This window comes from Myotis myotis, unplaced genomic scaffold (genome assembly GCF_014108235.1).
Source record: "Myotis myotis isolate mMyoMyo1 unplaced genomic scaffold, mMyoMyo1.p scaffold_m19_p_11, whole genome shotgun sequence".
Classification (NCBI taxonomy): domain Eukaryota; kingdom Metazoa; phylum Chordata; class Mammalia; order Chiroptera; family Vespertilionidae; genus Myotis; species Myotis myotis.
In genome coordinates this window covers 35,554,293-35,575,410 of record NW_023416315.1, presented here as the reverse complement: position 1 = coordinate 35,575,410, position 21,118 = coordinate 35,554,293, and the positions used below count along the sequence as shown (strand labels likewise).

General features: G+C 40.4%; 1 pseudogene; it reads right to left on the bottom strand.

Moving 5' to 3' along the window:
* Positions 1–11,707: 11,707 nt before the first annotated feature.
* LOC118666577 lies at positions 11,708–18,400 on the bottom strand (annotated as a pseudogene).
* Positions 18,401–21,118: the final 2,718 nt, after the last annotated feature.

The window sequence follows — 21,118 nt, the reverse complement described above, 5'->3', positions numbered from 1 at the left end:
CTCACATTACCTGATGAGATCAAGCAATGGTGTGTTAACCCCAAGGGCTCTGGGATAGCAAGCAGAGACAACGCCAGCACAAATATGAAAGCCAGTACCTAGGGTCTTATGAAAAGCATGCATTTTTAGGATATTAAAAAGCAAGCTGTAGTTAGCTTACTTCTGAATTCTGGGGCTGATTCCAAGCGAAGCAAAATTCCCCACGTCCTGGGTAGAGCAAGCCTATACGTGTGGTAGTCTTGATGTCTTCTCCCTAGGGCCTAGGCAATCACTTCTCTTCCCTTAGAGCAGCACTGCCAGGTTGCCAAGGAGTCTTCCCCTCATGTGGAGGGGCTGATTCATAAAACAGTGACTTGCTTGGTTACACTGTGTCCTGGATTCTAAAAACTGAGCCGGAGCCAGGGTGTGGACCATCTATGCAATTCTGCCCCCGGCTTGTGACAGCATGTCCTGGTATTTAAGCAGAGTCCATGTCATGTTCACTTGTACCAAGAAAATCTAACAAAGGAATAAAATTATTATAGGCCTCTTCACTGACAAGAGAGTCAAATCTTCTAGTCAGTGGTTAAAATGGATAACAATGAATCATTCTAAAAAGCTCTGATATTAGAATGTTAGCTCTAAAGTAATTTTTTAGGTACTACTTATCTATTTCATTTCATTAAGCTTTATAAACCTCTTTCAAGGTAGAGTTTTATCTATTTTACAAATGGAAAAAGTACTTTTTAAGAGAGTAATTAATAATAAAACTAAAGAAAAATAACCCTAAAATTTTAATCTCTATTCATGGTGGTAGGATGGGAAAAGTGATTTATTACACTTCCATGATAAACACATTTCCTGAGAATTTCTTTTAAAATGCTGTTCTTTATTCATCCTTGCGATTTTTAAAGAAATGTGGAAGCAGAAGGAAAAATATATATATTTTAAGGAACGTATTCAAAACAAAATTTTACTTATATGCTCTTTTGTGTCTATTAATAAACTTTATTTTTTAGAAGTTTTATGTTTGTAGAAAAATTATGACGCTAGCGTGGAGAACCCCAAATAGCCTACACCTCATTTCCGCTATTATTACCATGTTACCTTAGTATGTATGGTCTGTTTGTCAAAATTAATGAACCAATATCAATACATTATTGTTAAAGTTTATACTTTATTCAGATTTCCATAGTTTTTACCTAATGTCCTTTTTCTGTTCCAGGATCGCATCCAGGATATCATACTACATTTAGTCATCATGTCTCTTTAGGCTTCTCTTGACAGTGACAATTTCTTAGACTTTCTTGGTTTTTGATGACCTTGGCAGTTTTGAGGTGTATTTTGGTCTTAGCTCTATCTCTATCTCTATCTCTACCTCTAATTCTATCTCTATTAGGTATTTTGTAGAATGTTCCTCTATTGATATTTTTCTAATGTTTTTCTCAGGATTAGACTGGAGTTACAATTTTTGGGAGCAAGACCACAGAGATAAAATGCCATTTGCATCCCATAATATCAAGGGTGCTATCAACATAACTTACCACTGTTGATGTTGACTTTGATCACCTGACTGAGGTAGTGTTTGTCAGGTTACATGCTCTTTTGAAATTTTATATCATTCTATAGAATTATCTCTTCATTAAAAATGTTAACTTTAATTTTAAATGTAATTTTTCCAAACAGCAGTAGAATTAGCACTAGCTATCACTGAACAGATTACAATACATAAGAGATGACATTGCATATTTCGGAGAGTGTCAGGAGGAGGAGTTACACAACAGAAAAACTGGTTTAGTGAACCTTAAAACTCATCATAAGTACAATTCCTATGGAGCAGGTCGATACTATCAGTTCTTCACTAGCATATTTTACTCTGCAAAACATGTTGCAACCACTCATAGGTTATTTTTCCCCCAACTTCCCTACGAGGAAGCAAAGTAGAACTTCCTTGGTTCACTTTCAACAGAGGAAAGGATTTGGAGCCAGAGACTGTGTTTGATTTTGAGCTTAGCCACTTTCTACTGTGCCATTTTGCAAAACTTTTCAGAGCACTTCATCAGTAACAAAGAGCAGTGGCCAAAATGTAAAAGAACAGAACAGGAGCAATGTGAAGTAGGTTGGGTAAGGAGGTATGTATTAGTACAAGGTGGAGAATATGAATTTCATGGCTCTTATATACCCATAAACATATTTATTCTTAATGCCCATATGCTTTATGGCACAATAGAAAACACAAAGCAAATATTTTGCTAAGGCCTCTTGATGTAGTGGAGACTCAAGCCCATTAAGTAATCATCTTACCATCTCACAATCAGCTGAATAAAATTTCAAGAGCTCAGGATTTGGAGTCAAAAGACTTGGGTCTGTCCTGAGTCTGTCACTTTCTACTGTGTGTCCTTGGGCACTTACTTAAGATCCATTAGCCTTCTTGTAGTTGGCTATAAAATGAGTAATAATGTGGGGATTAAATAAAAGCATCTAATACATCAATGAATGCTAATTACATCTGAATTTTAACTGACTTTGGAGAAGCTAGGGGTCAACATGACTCTGGGACAACTAGAAGAAAGCTACAGAGAATTCTCAGCTGTACTTTCAGTGGAGGAATTGGGCTTATAATATTCTAGAAGGCCAGTATTTTGATTTTTTGTTTAAGGCTAGTTCTTAATTTGACTCGGTTATTTTAGGCAAGACTGTTTTCAAAAGACCTAAGTGATGTTATTAACAAATGGGTTACATCTTCTCTTCACAGAGTTAAGCCTCTAATTATACCTTGAGCTGATTTATTAGTACTACAGGCTTAAACATTTCCTAACTATTAAGACTGACTAGAGACTCAGGATAACTGTCCACATGCAAGGGATCTGAATGGCGAAAACACCACAGAAGGAGAGGTGATATTTTGTGGATGAGTCACAAGGAAAGGCTCAGAGAAAGGTATTAATTAGGGTAATAGGAAATTATAACAAGTAAAATATGGGTTAAGTATCAGTGAATTTCCCTTAAGGACATACTTCCTAGGATAGAAGGGAAGAGCCTTCTAAAGGAGGCGATTAAAAACTCCAAGCTTAAAACTTTTTAAATGAGACTGAACAGAGTCCTATGAACATTATAGAGAAAAGAATCCTGCCCCAGTGTGGAATGGGGTGTGATGGGGTGATCTAAGAGATTTTTTTCACTGCTAAGGGTCTCAAGTCGCTGATCTGCCCAGTAATTGAATATGTTGCAAACCCTCAAGTACACAGTTTCTTCCTTTGAGTGTGTAGCTGTCATTTCTATGGATACTATTTCCTTTGGGGCAACTTTCCAATATCACTCATATTAATATAAAACTGTAACTCTGCCTTCATTTCATATATATATATATATATATATATATATATATATATATATATATATATATATATATAATTCTTCCAGCAAGGAAATTTCATTTCTCAAGATATAAAGAATAAACAGTAATTTTAGTTTCCATTATTTACTTTGCACCCGTATTTCATTTAATAGCCAAATCCACCTCCAAATATCTCTGAAATCACCTACTTTTCTCACTACCTTGGTTTGTCCTATACTCATCTATCTCCCAGATTATTATAACAGTCTCCTGAACTGACTTGCTTCTCGTCTTATCTCTCTTTCATCCATGATTCACAGAGCAGCTAAGGTGATCTCTTCAAACACGAATCTGTTCTAAAAGATTTAAAAAGGAGAGGATGTGAAGAAAAAGGAATCTTTGTGCACTGTGGTGAGAATGTAAATTGGTGTAGCCACTATGGAAAACACTATGTAGGTTCCTCAAAAAATTAAAAATAGAACTACCATATGATTCAGCAGTCTGCTTCTGGATATTCATTTGAAGGAAACAAAACACTAACTTGAAAAGATATCTGCACCTCTATATTTATTGCAGCATTATTACAATAGTCAAGATAAGGAAACAACCTGAATGTCCATCAGTTGATGAATGGATAAAGAAAATGGTGTGTGTGAAAGAAAGAGAGTACTGGGATATTATTCAGCAGTAACAAAAGAAGGAAATGTTGCCATTTGCGACAACATGCATGGACCTTGAGGGCATTATGCTAAGTGAAATAAGTCAGACAGAGAAAGCCAAATACCATATAATCTCACCTTTATGTGGAATCTAGTCTAAGCAGCAACAACAAAACAAACTCATAGATACAGAGAACAGATAAATGTTTGCCAGAGGCAGGGTGGGGAGGTGGGCAAAATGGGTGAAGGATACAAACTTTCAGTTATAAAATAAATAAATCCTGGGAATGTAAATTACAGCATAGTGACTATAGTTAATAAAGCCTTATTGTATATTTGAAAGTTAGTAAGAAATTAGAGCTTAAAAATTCTCATCACAAAAAAAAAATGTAACTCTGTGTGGTGATGGATGTTAACTAGACAGTGGTGATCATTTCAGAGCATCTATAATAATAAAAGCATAATATGCTAATTAGACCGGACAACCTTCTGGATGAAACCGGGGCTGCAAGGGAAGCCCAGGTCCCAGGTGCCTGCTGGAGGTTGCAGGGAAGCCTGGGTCCCGGGTGCCAGGGGGAAGCCAGTGCCGGCAGCCGGGGGAAGGAAGGCCTACTCTTGCACAAATTTCATGCATTGGGCCTCTAGTGCTGGGGTCCATTCCCAGCAGGTCCAGGGGTTCCCCAAAGGTGTGGACGGAGTCGTCGAAGAAGGAATGACATAGAGACAGCGTTCAGTTGATCAGCAGCCTAGCCAGGATCTCTAGCCAAGTTCTGGTCAGGATCTCCAGCGAAGTTCTGGTTAGGATCTCCAGCCAGGTTCTGTGTCCATGTTCTCTTGCTATGTTCTCCAGCCAGGTTCTCCAGGTTCTCCAGCCAGGTTCTGTAGCCATGTTCCCTCGCTAGGTTCTCCAGCCAAGTTCTGTCCAGGTTCTCCAGCCAGGTTCAGTCACCAGGTTCTAGTCAGGTTCTTTTGCCATGTTCTATCCAGGTTCTGTAGCCAGGATCTGTCTCTAGGTTCTTCAGCCAGGTTCTCTCGCTAGGTTCTGTCTCTAGGTTCTGTGGCCAGTTTCTGTCCAGGATCTTTTGCCATGTTCTCTCCAGGGAAGTTCTTCTGTCTCTAGGTTCTGTGTAGGTTCTGTGTCTAGGTTCTGTGTGTAGGTTCTGTGTCTAGGTTCTGTGTGTAGGTTCTGTGTCTGGGTTCTGTGTCTAGGTTCTGTGTCCTGTTGTCTTGTTACACCTGTATTTATACCAGTTGATTCCAATCCTATCAATCTCTTTTCCAAAGGTTAGGGCGTTTCTTATCTCCATTCCAGGGAGTAAAGATTATGTAGTTTAAGCATGATTGTTCATAGTTAAAGTGATTAATTACCCGCCTGGCACTTAGTTAAGGGGTTTTATTCCCTCCCTAACTTCAGGGGAAAATCCCTACCTGGGGAAACAACCTTTCTCAGAGAGGTGACCTTGGTTAAAACACATAGTGCCAAGAAGGTGAGCAAACATATTAAGAACAGTATGTCATATATGCCAGGTCCCTTGAAACAGCAAGGATGGACCGGCTCCCGGCACTCTAGTATACAAATATTGAATCACGTTGTATACACAAAACAAATATGTTATATTTCAATTATATCTTAATTTTGAAAAATCCAGACACGAATCTGATTATGTCATGCCCTTATTTAAACACACCACCTGTCTTCCTGCTGCCTTCATATGAGTTTCAGATTCTTTATACAGAGCATTCCTCTCCAGGCTTATCTCCCTCCTCATCCTGTCTCACATTCAGCGCCCCAGCCACCCTGGATTATGAGCAGCTCTCCAAATACACTGGCTCTTTCTTCCTTATGTTAGTTCCTTCTATCCTTAATGCTTTCTAATAGTCCTGTTTCACCTGAATAACTCTCATCATACAGATTTAACCACAGACAACTTGTTCTCCAAATATCTTTAAAGTGTCCCAAGACAGGATTAAGTCCCCCTCCTGTGTGCTTCCAGGCCCCCTATGTTCACTTCTCTGCAGCTCTATCGCACTCTAATATTCCTTAAGAGATTATCAACCAGCATGATGGACAGGGACTGGGTCTTTTTCACTGTGTTATCTTCAACACCTACAATGCTTGGCACCTAGTAAATACAATGTAAAACTTTGTTGACTCAATAAATGAATAGCAAATCTTCCCATGGGAGAAGTAACACATTGATTCAATAGCATAAAAAGGAGACTAGTTAGGGAAAATTACCTAGGGAACTTTGTAGAGGAGATGTAATTAAGACTGGGCAGAGAAGTTGGCATTTAGGGTGAGAGAATCTGAATGAACAAAGGTAACTAGATGAGAATAGGCATAGGAGGTTTGTGAAATATTTTAGTCTGGAGTCATTGGAGTGGCGGATGTATGTTCATAAAATGAAGAATGGCCAAACTGTTAAGGATGTTGAACGATAGGAAGACTTTAGGCACAGTACAGTTGGAAATTGAGACCCATTCATGATTTTAAGGAAGACTAATGTGGGAAATGCATACAGGAAACATTGGAGAAAGATAATTCTGCAGGTATCACAAGCAACTAAGAGGTTGGTGTGCCATAATATATGAATAAGGAGATGTGGTAAGTTAAATAAGTGTTTCAAATATTTACTCCCTTTCTCTCCCACTCTTCATCCCCCACCCTTTGGCTCTGGATAGAACGTTAGTGGGGACTTAAGAAGCACTTGTGTGATTGGACTTGCTTCTGTAAGAGAAAAACAGGTCCTAGTAGCCTAGAGAGAGAGAGAGCTGGGAGCAGCCAGCCCACAAATACATGATAAATGAAAAATAATTGCTTTAAGCCATTGAATTTTAGGGCATTTCTGATAGTAATAGTAACTGATACAGAGGATAAGGATGTGATAGTGGTATAGAGAGGAAAGAATTACTAGAACATACTTTGAAGGAAAAATTAATAAGCTGAAAAAGTTCTGGTCATAATGAAATTTAGATGTTAAAAATGCAAAAGAATGGCCCTGGCTGGTGTTTTTCAGTGGTTAGAGCATCATTCCATGCACTGCATGGTCACTGATTTGATTTCCGGTCAAGGGCACTTATCTGGGTTGCAGGTTTGATCCCCAGCTCCTGTTGGGGCATATGTAGGAGGCAACCAATCAGTGTGTGCCTCTCTCACATAAATGTTTCTCTGTCTCTTTCTCACCCCTTTCTCCATCTCATTCTCTGGTGATAATTAACAAAAAAAGAAAATGCAAAAGAATAGCTTTAAAAATGATTTTTTAATTGAGTAAATTGAGAATATCTGAACAAGAAAATCTGAAGTAAATGAATAACATCATTATTCTTAAGAAGCAGTTGCTCAGGTATATTCTTTCTCTTTGGGGGGTGATTTATTTTTCTATTCAGCAAGTGGATGCTTCATGCATTTGCATTCACTTATTTGGTGAAATCCTTCTTTTGGAAAGTATACCAGCCAGTTAATTATCTACTTAGAAAGGAGGGAGGATGATGTCATTGAAAACCATTTAATCTTGTGGATTTACATAAAGGTAGAATGCAAATAAAATAACATTTTCTGAATAGACCCCTGCACATTTCACTTTAGGAGAAAATAAAAATTGACTGCAGCTTTCTGGTAATTTTTTTTTTTCTTTTGTAGACTATAGGTAATTTGAAGTGACTAATCCAGCTGTCTTTACCCAATTATCTGGCGTGCTTCTGGCAAGAAACATGTTAGTGGTAGAATTCAGAGGGGACATTACAAATAGAAGAGCGAAGAACCATATAATTCTTTGCTTATAAGAGTCATCCATTGTTGTTGGAAAAATCTCATTACAACATTTGAATTTTGGAGTCAAATCAGTCATCCTTGTCTAGATTTAATCCTCTGACCATGGAGGAAAGTGTTTCTTTTTGCCCCTCGACCAAACTTCCTGCTGCAAATCTGCTTCACCTGAGTCCCACTGCATGGATTCACATTCCCGTGGGCAAGCAGCTTTTGATTATTTTACATGCAGAGAGAGGGAGGGCAGGCAGGAAAGAGAGAAAGAGAGAGGGAGAAGGGTAGGGAGAGGGAAAGAAAAGAAGCAAAGAAAGAGGAAAATGAATGAAAAGTTCTCTACAGGGTTATTGAAAGCCAGTAAATATGGCTGAGGTATATGTACTTGTCAAGAAGATCATAACATCTTCCCCTGGTTATATTCTTTGAAAAATATTTTTATTGATTTTTTTTTCTTTTTCAGAGAGAGAGAGAGGAAGGGAGAGGGAGAACGACAGAGAGAAACATTGATGTGAGAGAGACACATCGGTCAGTTGCCTCCTGCATGTACCCCTACCGAGGATTGAGCCCACAATCTGGGCATGTGCTCTGACAGGGAATCAAACCAGTGACCTTTCGGTGCACTATATGATTCAACCAACTGATCCACACCAGCCAGGGCTACATTCTTTCTAAAAAGCTACACACACTGGCACAAAATTGCCACCTCAAGTCTGTGAAATACCCTCTTCTCTCATCGTAGAGCTCAAACTTCCTGGTTGAAAGACTCAGCTTTAACAAATATGGCTGGGCATACATGTTTTCTTAGACACATTTTGTAAGTGAGGACTGGGATACAGCTGGTAGTACCTAGGAAGTGCTTGGCTGGTTCTGTCAAGAGAGTGAACTATCTCTAGATGCTGGCTTTCTCCTAACTCATTCCTGTTGATACCAAAAGAAAAAGAAAAAGAAAAAGAAAAAGGTCAAGGGATCCTAGAATCTGCCATTGAAACTCTGGGAAGCTCCTAGAGGACAGAGGAGGTTAGGTCCAAGTGTGAGGGGCATGGCAGCCCAGGGAAGAGGGCCCTTTTGTGCCCTGGATCATCAGTCTAGCTTGGGTGGAAAGTGATAAAAGCCACATTCAGTAGGTCAGCCCTTAAGCATTTTTTCCTCCCTCTCCCCTTCTCCTATTATCTTGGCCTATGTCACTACTCTTTGTCAAGAGCTGTCTCTTTGAATTGCAATTGCCTATCCCATGGGAAAGGAGATAGGAATTGCATTGAATCATTAAATTGCTTTGGGTAGTATGGACATTTTTATTTAAAAAAATAAATAAATAATAAAAGTGCTATATGTGTGGAAACTAGACAGATGGATAGTATAGATATAGATTACTAAATAACCTTTAGGTTAAAGAGGCAATCATAGGAAAGTATATAAAACAAATAGAAAGCACTATGTATCAGAATCTGGGATTTAGCTTGTGGTGTGAGGTCTAAAATTAATATTCATTATTATGTACTACCTTGACATCTGAAAGGGAGAGGCCTCAAAAGGCCCAACCATGAGTTTCCCTACACTCACCAGATAAGTTGCAATGGGAAAGGTTCCCCACCTGGCTTGTTCCCCTATCAGCTGGAGTAGCTGCTCCTCACCTTGTCCTCAGCCAGATGGGTTTCATTCCCCTGACAGCTCATGGAGTTATTCAAGGAAGCCAATCACATATCCTCCTTCCAGAACCCCTTGCTGCTACAAAGCCAGCCTCCGGCCGACTCTGCTCATTCACTCTATTACCAAGCACACCTCTACTGGTCCTCCATGGTGTATGGTACTCTCCTCTCCTGGAGTATGAGTATATGTGACTAACACACTGCTGTCAGTCTCATCTGTCCGATGTCAGACCTCCTGTATTCAGCCACATCACCAATGGGAGTGACTCTAAGTCAATCAAAACACAGCTAATGTGGAATGTAGAGGAACTAAAAAGATTTACATATATTTATCAAAAAATAAGAATGTCTGAAAACAAATGAGCTAAGATTTCAACCAAGAAAGTTATAAAAGGACAACAGAGTAATCTCAAAGAAAAAAAAGGGGGAGGGAGAATATTAAAGTTAAAATAAAACAATGAAAAAGAGAATAACCACAAGAAAACCAAGGTAAAATATGAATTTTGAGAAAAAAGATATAAAGAGTATAATTGGCCCAAGAAGAAATAGAAAAGTTTAATAGAGTAGTACAGTTAAATTTTCATAGTAATCGAAGCATTTCTACAACTTTATAGTTGAGTTTTACCAAGTTATTAAAGAACTGTTGAACTTTATATGAGTTATCCCCCCCAAAAAAGAAAACAGAAAAAAGGGAATGCTGCCTAAGTAACTTTATAAAGCCAGTCAACCCTTGATTTCAAATCCAGATGAAAACAATATAAGAAAGAAAAAATATGTAGGTCCACTTGACTCATAAATGTAAATGAGAAAATTCTGAATAAAATTTTTAGCTAATGGAATCAATCAGTGTATTTTACAAAACAGCAATATGATCTAAAAGTTTTTCCTGCCAAAACCGGTTTGGCTCAGTGGATAGAGCGTCGGCCTGCGGACTGAAAGGTCCCGGGTTCGATTCCGGTCAAGGGCTTGTACCTGGGTTGCGGGCACATCCCCAGTGGGAGATGTGCAGGAGGCAGCTGATCGATGTTTCTCTCTCATCGATGTTTTTAACTCTCTATCTCTCTCCCTTCCTCTCTGTAAAAAATCAATAAAATATATATATATAAAAGTTTTTCCTCTTGGAAACACATAGATGGTTTAACATAAGAAAATCTACACTTTAGTAAGTGACTAAAAGAAAAAAAGTCTGTTATTCAAATAGCTATGAAAAATAAATTTATAAGAAACTATTTTTTAAACTTACTAAAAATTTAGAAATTTTTTCCCTAGATCAAGCCTATCTACTAATAATTTATAGCCAATATTTTACCTTACAGAGAAACTTTAAAGGTTGGTTGCTATATCATAATATTTGATATAATACCAGAAGTTCTGGCCAAACAATATTTGAAAACAAAGTAAGAGGTATAGGATTAGAATGCAACAAACAACTGGCCTCTCATTGCCTCTTACCCACTCTGTCCCTCTGTGAAAAGGAAATGACTGGCTCCCCCTCAACCACTATGCAAAACTTAGTCCCACCCAGTGCTGCTGCAGTGGGCTGCCCAACTCTGGGATTCTTTATCAGTATCCCCACTTTGTTCACAGATCTTACACCATGACCTCCAATCTGGGCTCCAAGAGTAATCATGTGCTATCAAAACCCTCATCTTTTACTTTGCTTTTCAATTTATTCAGAACTGAGATGGGGAAGAGGGATATTCTGAATTGTGTCCCTTCAAAGATCCCTCCGCCAAGAGATGATTGGTAGTTAGGCAGATAATTGGGAGAGGACGGTCTAGGCAAAGGAAACATCAGAAACAGAAACAAGGAATTATGAGGTGGTGGATACATAGGAAACTCTAGTTAATTCAGTAAGCAGAACCTAAAGTACAGGCCTGGGAGTTTTAGGTGATGAGTTAGGCTGGACAGAACACAGAGGCCATATCCAGAAAGGCCTTCTCTGCTACCCTGAAGAATCTAGAGTTTCTTCTGACTGATTGTGGTCAGTGTGGAGGGGAATTTGAAGGGATTGTGGTGAGACAAGACTATTAGGGGGGCTGCTGTAGAAGTCAGCTCAGGGGAATCTGCGGACTGCGTAAGGACAGTGGTGGTACAGATGGAGCTGTTTTATAATATTTATGCATGTGCTTTTGGCATAAATTTAAAATTGTGTTCCTAGTTGATATAAAGCAAATTCCCAGTCATTGTATTAATTATGAGGTTAGATTGCGGTGGCAAATAAGAAGTTTTTCTCCATTTGTCTCACAAAAGTGCCCAAGAGAGAATTCCTCACTGAAAAGGATACCAATCTTGAATATAATTGACAGAACTGACTAAAGAGTTAGTGAATCCAACCTTGGAGGAGGAGTTTGATTTGGAGAAGAAAACAATTCACAAAAGTGCCAATTCCATCCATTTTCACTAAAAACAGACACAAAAAAATAAGTCTAAGTAAAGGCTTAAAGGTCTTAGTGCCTCAGTCCATTCAGACTTGCTATAACAAAATACCATACACTGTTATAAACCCAAGCACTTCCCAAACGCCCTACCTCCTCATACTATCACATTGGGCATTAGGATTGCATCATATGAATTTTGAGGGGACACAAACATTCAGCTCATAGCAAATGAGCTGGAATAAAAAGGAGATTTTGATGATGAGAATTAAATATTAGACTTACTAAGCAAATTGTGAAATTTTCTAATATAGAGACCTTTAAAAGTAGGACTTTTTGCATATGGTTGAAGTGTGGCCCTTTAAAAGATATAAACAGAGCCCGGCTGGTGTGGCTCCGTGGTTGAGCATTGACCTATGAACCAGGAGGTCATGGTTCAATTCCCGGTCAGGGCACATGCGTGGGTTGTGGGCTCAATCCCCAGTGTGGTTCGTGCAGGAAGCAGCCAATCAGTGATTCTCTCTCATCACTAATGTTTCTATCTTTCTCTCCCTCTCCCTGTTTGAAATCAATAAAAGTGTATTTTAAAAAATAAAAATTAAAAATACATATATAAATTAAAGTGCTATGCATATATGCTTTATACACCATTGATTTTTATTTTGTTTATAAACAAAAACAAAAATATGATTTTGAATTTACAGTACAGAAAATACGTTACACTCTGGAATTTTGTTAATATTATCTTAGATTTGTTCTATTCAAATATATATTGAGTGCCAACTATGTACTAAAATGTGTTCTAGGTCATACAGTATTGAACAAAAGAGATAAAATCTCATGCAATATGAAGCTTTCAATCTTGTTCATCAGCAAGTGAAATAAATTAGTAAAGTATACAGGTTTTTAGATAGATATCAATGCTAAGGAAAAAAACTGAAAGAGAAACGGAGATCAGATATATATGACTGGAGGGAGGGGAGAGGGTGTGTACAAGTTTAGTCAAAATGACCAGAGGAGGCCTAATTGAAAAAGTGATTGAGTAAGCTCTGAAAGTTAAGGAAGAAAGCCATGTGAATCTCTGTGGGAAGATTGGCTCAGGGAGAGGGATTAGCAAGTGCAAAGGCCCGGGAGGCAGATACATGCTCAGTGACTGAGAGGGTTATAGGGGAGAGCAGAATGAATGAACAGAAGAGAATGGGGGGGAAGGTTAGATTGAAAATGAGGGCAGATCATGAACATCATTAGAAGGCTTCAGTTTTTATTCAGAGATAGGGAGACAATGGAGTTTAAGTAGAGGGTTAACCCTGTAGCACTCTAGGTACCCCTAAAAGTAGACTGTAGGTGCCAGGGGCAGATGCAGGAAAATCAGTTAGAAGGGTATGGCAGTAACCCATGGGAAAATGATAGTGACTACAGTGTCATGGGACATTGATAAGTGGTTAGATTCTGGATATTTTTTGAAAGTTAAGTCAATAGGATTTCCTGATGGACTGGATATGGGATGTAAAAGAGAAGAGTCAAGAAGGACTTTAAGAAGTTTTACCTGAGCAACTGAAAGAATAGGGTTGACATTTACTAAAATGTGAGAGAAGGAGACTGAGGATGCACATATAGGTGGTTTGAGATGCAGCTTGGCATAGATGCTTCCACTATACTACAGAGTGTTAAGAGCACAACAGATTATCTAATTCTTCTCCCCCTTTTTTTTTTTTAAAACCCACTTAACACAACCTTCCATTGACCTATTGCTAGAAAACAGAACAAAAAACCTTTTTTATTTCAAGTTTTAAAATTCACACGACAATTCTGCTTTGCTTTAATTTTACTCTTTAGTTTTATTTTGTCTAATAAAATGAAATATGCATTAAAATGCCTGGCACATGGTACATATTGAATAAATATTTATTAAATGAATGAATGGTAGTGGGGAAGCCACAGGGCAATTACCCTTTCCTGAAAAGACCACACAGGAATTGGGGGAGAGCATGGCAATATTGTTAGAGTCTAAATAGGAAGCACTATTAATTTTGGGCATTTTCAGAAAATCAATGAGAGATGAGAAATCCAGAAATCCTTTACTTCTACAGACCCCAGATATTTGGACAAAAGCCTTCAAACAACATATTCCATTAAAGGAAAGAAAAAAAATTTGAAGAGACAAAAAACTATTTTTTTCTTTCTTAATTTTAGCCTTACAACTCAAACCAAACACAAAGGATTGGCAGTGCTTTCCTTCCTTCCCTCCCTCCCTCCCTCCCTCCCTCCCTCCCTCCCTCCCTCCCTCCCTCCCTCCCTCCCTTCCTTCCTTCCTTCCTTCCTTCCTTCCTTCCTTCCTTCAAAAAACAAAGCCTTCCTATGGTGAGAAGCTGAAAACTCAACAGTGTTCCAAAGCCAACAAGAGTGGTTTTGCAGCATAATGGGCAGAGTTATTAATTTAGGGGCTCTGCAGCTGTAAATTGACTCACAGGTAAAATAAAATGTAATCTTTGGGAAGAGAGCTGAGGATTCATGTGCAAGACAGACCCATTAGATAAGATTCATAATCCATGCATAAGGACCCTTCTGAGCTCCCCTCTAGCGGGAGTGGGGGGCGGCGAGGCAGAATCTCTCACAGGAGCCCCCTAGAATCTCTTAACTAACTGCATTCCCTGAAGATGAATGGGAAATGGGAAGCTGTTTCTTGAAGGGAGTTATTTAAGTAGGGAGCCTCCCTGGCTGCTACGCAAAATGCAAAATGTCGTGGGGTCACTGGGAGGACTTGACCTCTAGGCCAATTGTCTGTGAGGACCAATTGTGACTACAGTGGGAGAGCTACTATGCAGGAAACATCCCTATGCAGCAGGACTTGCTTCATTGGGGGTTGGGTGCTCACTGGGTCTTCCCCTTGAGTGTGTCGCTTATGGAAGTGTAGAGTTGTAATCTGGTATGGTCTGCAACTGACCACTGGCTCTTGGATCTCCAGGAAGGTGCAGTCACCAGATCTGCAGATTCCTCCTCTTTATATCAGGTTTGGAAGTGCCCAGATGAGGCTTATCTATGAAGCAAGGCAGGCTGGTGCTGGTGTGGGTCTGGGGCCTTTTATTGATAGGTTTGGGGCTCCCTGACCCAGCTGCAGCTTGTTGGAGGCATTTTAGTCTGAGCAAGGACAGGCCATTCATATGCAAAAGCCGCTGCTCACAGCTTGGGTGGGGTTGTAAATTGGATGAGGGGGGTCTTAGGGAATCACCAGGGCAGAGCAAACAGAAATGGCTGCCAGTCAGCCCTGCAACCGGGGAGGTCCCAGCATAGGAACAATGATCCCTGCAAGCACCTCCATCTGGGAGAAAGCTGTCCCCAAGTTCCTGCTCTGATGCCAGACAATCCAGTTCCTCCTCCTATGTGTCTGTGTCCCCCAGAGCCTTGCCCTGGTGCTGGAGCTCAGAGGAAGCAGGATCTTGTAAGTTCAGCTCATGGAGCCAGGCTTCTGGTGTGGGGCTGGGACCCCCTTGCTCCTTATGGATTTCCCTCCCAATTAAAAAAGCAGCACACATGGATGCCGGATCAGCTTGTTCCTCACCTCTGCTCTGCCTACCAGTCTCAGTGTGCTTTTTTCTTTACTTCTCTAGTGTAGGACTTCCATTCAGCCAGCTTTCTGGCAGTTCTTGATGATGGTTGTCCTATATCTCAGTTTTAACTTTGATGTGGTTGTGGGAAGCAATGAGTACGGGCTTTTACCTACGCCACCATCTTGGTTCCATACTATATATTTGCCTTTTTTAAAGGTGACTATTCAAGTTTTTTAAAAATTATCATTCTTTTAATTGTTTTTGTAGGAGCTCTTTCTATATTCTGTATATGACTTATTCATCAGATATATGTGTTACAGACTTTTTTCTCAATCTGTGGCATGTTTATTCACTCTCTTTTTTTTTAACAAATGGAATTTAAAAAAATTGTCACCATTAAAAGTCTGAATTTTAAACAGATTCTGCGGGGGGCGGGGGGGGGGGCGGTGTTCATATCCATCAGCTCATTTGACTTTGGCAGCTGTCTCATCCCCAGTAGCTTTTCTAGAACTGCTAACCTTCACCATGGAGTTTCATGAGTTTTCCCAGTTCAAACTTGGGCTGCTTCAGCATTTTGACTTTTCCAACACAGACATCATGGAGTGGATAAATAGGTTGACAAGTTTTTCTATGTCTTTTCCAATGCTATCTGGAGTCAATTTATTGACCATTTCTTTCAAATCACTTATCTGTACCTCTCTGGTCATGATTTCCATCATCTTCTTTTGGACTTGATGGACCTGTTGATGCTGACCATAAGAGGTCTTCCAAAACGAATTGTTGCATTTTTTTTTTTTAGTAAAATCAACACAGGATAGATGAAGCAAATAACCATCGATAGTTTTTACATCAACATGAGCTTCAATCATGGTCTGTCATTTTTTGACCCTGGAGCACATTTTGTCATGGGTAAGATCATGCCATGGAACATCCTCACTAATTAGCTTGAATTTTCTAAATGCAACTTCATTATTCTGCAGATCAGTAAAGCTCACTTCAAAAACATGACTCTTGAGACCATCAGATGCAATTTTGGTTTCTTGAGTTCTCGTGACCAGTGTTATTCTAATTGTTCTTACGTTGAACATAGCTAGTGCTTTCACATCACTCCAATCTTTCTTAGAAAATGGACCAACTACTTTCTTACTGGCTCCCATTATACCGCCTTTTGTGAGGTGCTTGTTCTTGCTGACACCATGGTGCTGCTTATTTATTCACTCTCTTAATGGTGTCTTTTGAGGACATTAAGTATTTAATTTATAAGTATTTTATTTTATGGTTAGTGTTCTAAAAAATATCTTTGTTTTTCCAAGTTTGTGTAGATATTCTTCAGTGTTTTCTTAGAGAAAGTCTGGATTCCTCATGTACTTTGAACCATGAGCCATTGTGAGTATATTTTTGTGAGTGGAGTAACAGAGAAGTTGAGGTTCATTTTCCTTCTCATGTTTATTTCTGAATATATATTTTAGTTGTTATATCACTATTTGTTAAGACTCTCCTCATTGTTGGCTTGACTAAAATTCAATTGAGGGATTTGTGAGTTTATTGCTGGACTTTCTCTTCTATTTATTTACTTATCTAATTGTCTTTTATTTATCTGATTGTCTATTCCAGTGTTTTTCAACATCTTTCATTATCACACCCCTGAAGAGCCTTTCTAGATATTTTTATTCCTAATTGCCCCTTTCCCCCATGAACTTTTAATATCGAAGGTATACTATACAACTGTTCATGTACTGTATGTACAAATGTGCTTCCTATATTAAAATTTTTTAAAAAATTTCCTCCAAAAACCAATTTCTACCCCCTTGGGGGTGATATCACTCCCATTGAGAAAGCATGGTTTATTCATGTACTATACCACATTGCAGATTAGCAGCCCATCTTGAAATATGGTAGTATAAGTCCTTCAAATTATATTGGTTGTTCTATATCCTTTGCTTTTACAATAAATTTTGGAATTAGCTTGCCAATTTCATCTTTAAAATGTGTGGTGAAATTTCACCTCTGGCCATGATGGAGTAATAGGAACTAGATTTACCTTCTCATCTAAAGCACATGGAAAACTTTACAAGATACATACACATTTTTTTCAGACAGTGGACAACAGATATAACAGCCCTATTATTTCCCCCAAGAGAACGGGAACAAACTGAGCCATATGATCACCTCAGCTTACTGCTTTGAGGCACATTCTGACTTGTGGAACAGGAAGAAGATTGTCAAGGAGAACACAACAACTTTGCTGAGTTGAAGAGATAGAGATGAGATTTTAAAGAATCTGAGGTGGCTGGAAGTTCCAGAGGGAGGCAGTTAAATAGAAAATGAACTTCAGAAATCTGTGTAGAGTTCCCCTTGGGTTTTTGCTGAACACTAAGACCTACACACATAGAGCAAAACTCTCCGAGTTCAGGCAGAGTACCAGAATCATGAGCCAACTGCTCATTACTCACACAGGGCTTGGAATTATTTGAGTTCCCACCAGCCAAATTGGAGATTCCTCATTGATTAATCAGATCATTCAATAGACATCCCAGAAGGTCACATTCTTTTTGTAGTGAGGGCTAAACTATCTCCACCATAATAGGTACTCTAGAACCACTCTATAAATTCTTTAAAACAATCAAACTAAAGTAACTTAACAGTTTATCAGAACTAATCCAACTGTCTTTAAAGAAAAGCAACAATCAAAATCACAATGAGATATCACCTCACACCTGTCGGAATGGCTGTTCAACAAGTGCTGTCGAGGATGTGGAGAAAAGGGAACCGTAGCGCACTGTTGATAGGAATGCAGATAGGTGCAGCCACTGTGAAAAACAATATGAATTTACCTCAAAAATTAAAAATGGAACTGCCTTATGACCCAGTGATTTCACCTCTGGGAATATATCTGAAGAAACCCAAAACAGTAATTTGAAAGAATATGTGCACCCCTATGTTCATTGCACCATTATTTACAATAGCCAAGATTTGGAAGCAGCCCAAGTACCCATCAGCAGATGAGTGGATAAAAAAGCCGTGGTACATATATGCAATGGAATTATACTCAGCAATAAAAAAAGGAAATCTAACCTTTCGTGAGAGCATGGATAGACCGAGAGAGTATTATGCTTCGTAAAATAAGACAGTCAGAGAAAGACAAATACCATATGATTTCACTTATATGTGGAATCTAAGTAAACAAACAAGCAAAATAGAAACAGACACAGATACAGAAAACAGACTGACAACTCTCAGAGGGGAGGGGGGTTGAGGTCTGGGTAAAAAGGTAAAGGGATTAAGCCAAAAAACAACAACTCATAGACACTAATAAAAGTATGATGATTCTGCCCTAGCAGATTTGGCTCAGTGGATAGAGTGTTGGCCTGCAGACCGAAGGGTCCCGGGTTCGATTTCGGCTAAGGGCATGTATCTAGGTTGCAGGCTCCTCCCCGGCCAGTGCCCTGGTCAGGGCTTGTGCAGGAGGCAACCAATCAATGTGTTTTTCTCACGTTGGTGTTTCTGTCTTTCCCTCTCTCTGAAAATCAATGAAAAAACAGTGCATGTCATAGCGACTGGTTGTTTGGTTGTTTGGTTGTTCCGCCGTTTGGTCTATTTGCATATTAGCCTTTTATTATATAGGATGTTACCTCAATAAATTCAATAAAAAGTAAAAAATAAATAAATGTATCACCATATTTGCCTTAAAAAAGGCAACAAAATCCAATGCTAAACAACGTAACATCCACAATAACCAGCAAACAAACAAAAACTCTTAGACATGCCAAAATCAAGAGATAGTGTACTCTGCACTCTGTATTGTACGTATGTTATAACTCAATAAAAAAGTAAAAGGAAGGAAAACAAATGTTTTGGTAAAAAATATTGTTGGAGGAAGCATAGGACAATGCATTGTGTATCAAACTTTCAGGATTATCCTGAAGGCTTGTATTATTAAATCACAGATCACTGGACCAACCCTAGAATTCCTGATTGCTTGGTCAATTTTGGAGCCTGAGAATGTGAATTTCTAGTAAGGTCCCAGGTGCTGCTGCTCCAGGGAACACACTGGAAGATCACTGGGATAGTGTTTAGTTTTAGATTCTAGGGTTATTTAAACCTACTCAGTCATATACTAACCTTGAGATCTTGGTTGCATTTCTTGACCTCTCTAAGCTTTGGTTTCCTTTTTTGTTAAATAGGGACAATAATGATACCTACATCATATGATTGAGTGAGATTAAATGATGTAATATAGCTATTATTGGCCCATATTAAGTGTGCAATAAAAGTTAGCTACTTTATCATTATTCATACTGTTATCCTATCTAAAAAAAGAGAAACGTGGTAATTAGCCGTACGTCCGCTACCCTTCCCATTGGCTAATCAGGGCAATATGCAAATTAACTGCCAGCCAAGATGGCGGCCAGCAGCCAGGCAGCTTGAAGCTAACATGAGGCTTGCTTGCTTCAGTGACGGAGGACTCCAACGTTCCCCGCCTGCCTTGCCGGCCTCTGAGCTTGCAGTTTAAGAAACATTGTTACAAATATAGAAGCTAAACAAAACCCCAGAAACCTGCTTTCAGCCAGCCAGGATCTCAGAGCTGGAGTTGAAACAGTATTTCGATTATAGAACCCAAACAAACCAGATACCTGCTTTCAGCAGCAGAGGCCTCAGAGCTGGAGCCAGAGCTAAAGCTGGCCCAGAATAAAAAGAAAAAGAAAAAAAGGAGCGGCTGGGAGCTTCAGTCACCTGCCAGCCTGAAAACAGCCCTCAGCCCCTCACCCAGACTGGCCAGGCAACCCAGTGGGGACCCCCACCCTGAAGGGTGTGTGACCAGCTGCAAACAGCCATCACCCCCTCATCCAGGCTGGCCAGGCACCCAAGCGGGACCCCCACCCTGATCCAGGACACCCTTCAGGGCAAACCAGCAGGCCCCCACCCATGCACCAGGCCTCTATCCTATATAGTAAAAGGGTAATATGCCTCCCATCACCGGGATCAGCGGAGCCGCGAGGCCTCCCATCACCGGATCAGCGGAGCCGAGAGGCCTCCTGGCACTGGGATCAGCGTGACAGGGGGCAGCACCCAAACCCCCTGATCGCCCTCTGGCTCTGTGTGTGACGGGGCGGGGCCACAACCTCCCTCTCTGCCCTGCTCTGTTTGTGATAGGGTAAGGCACCCCAACCCCCTGATCAGCCCTGCTCTGTGCCTGATAGGGGGGAGCTCGCCAACCCCCTGATTGCCCTGCAGCTCTGTGTGTGACAGGGTGCAACACGCCCCCCCCCCCCCCAAGGGCCCTGCTCTGTGTGTGACGGGGTATAGCCATAACCTCCCCATCGGCCCTGCCCTGAGTGTGACAGTGGCAGTGCTCCAACCCCCTGATCGGCCCTGCTCTGTGTGTGACATGATAGAGCCATAACCTCCCCATCAGCCCTGCCCTGAGTGTGAGAGTGGCGGTGCCCAAACCCCCTGATTGGCCCTGCTCTGTGGGTGATAGAGGGCGGCATGCCCCCCCACCCGCGCCCCACGGGCCCTGCTCTGTGTGTGATGGGGTGGAGCCATAACCTCCCCATCGGCCCTGTCCTGAGTGTGACAGTGGCAGCACCCCAACTCCCTGATCGGCCCTGCTCTGTGGGTGATAGAGGGTGGCGCCCCAACCCCCTGAACCGCCCTGCTCTGTGTGTGACAGGGGGCGATGCCCCAAGTCCCCTATCGGCCCTCCTCTGTTAGTGACAAGGGGGAGCTCCTCAACCCCCTGATTGGCCCTGCTCTGTGTGTGACAGGGGTCAGCGCCCCAACCCCCTGATGGGCCCTGCTCTGTGC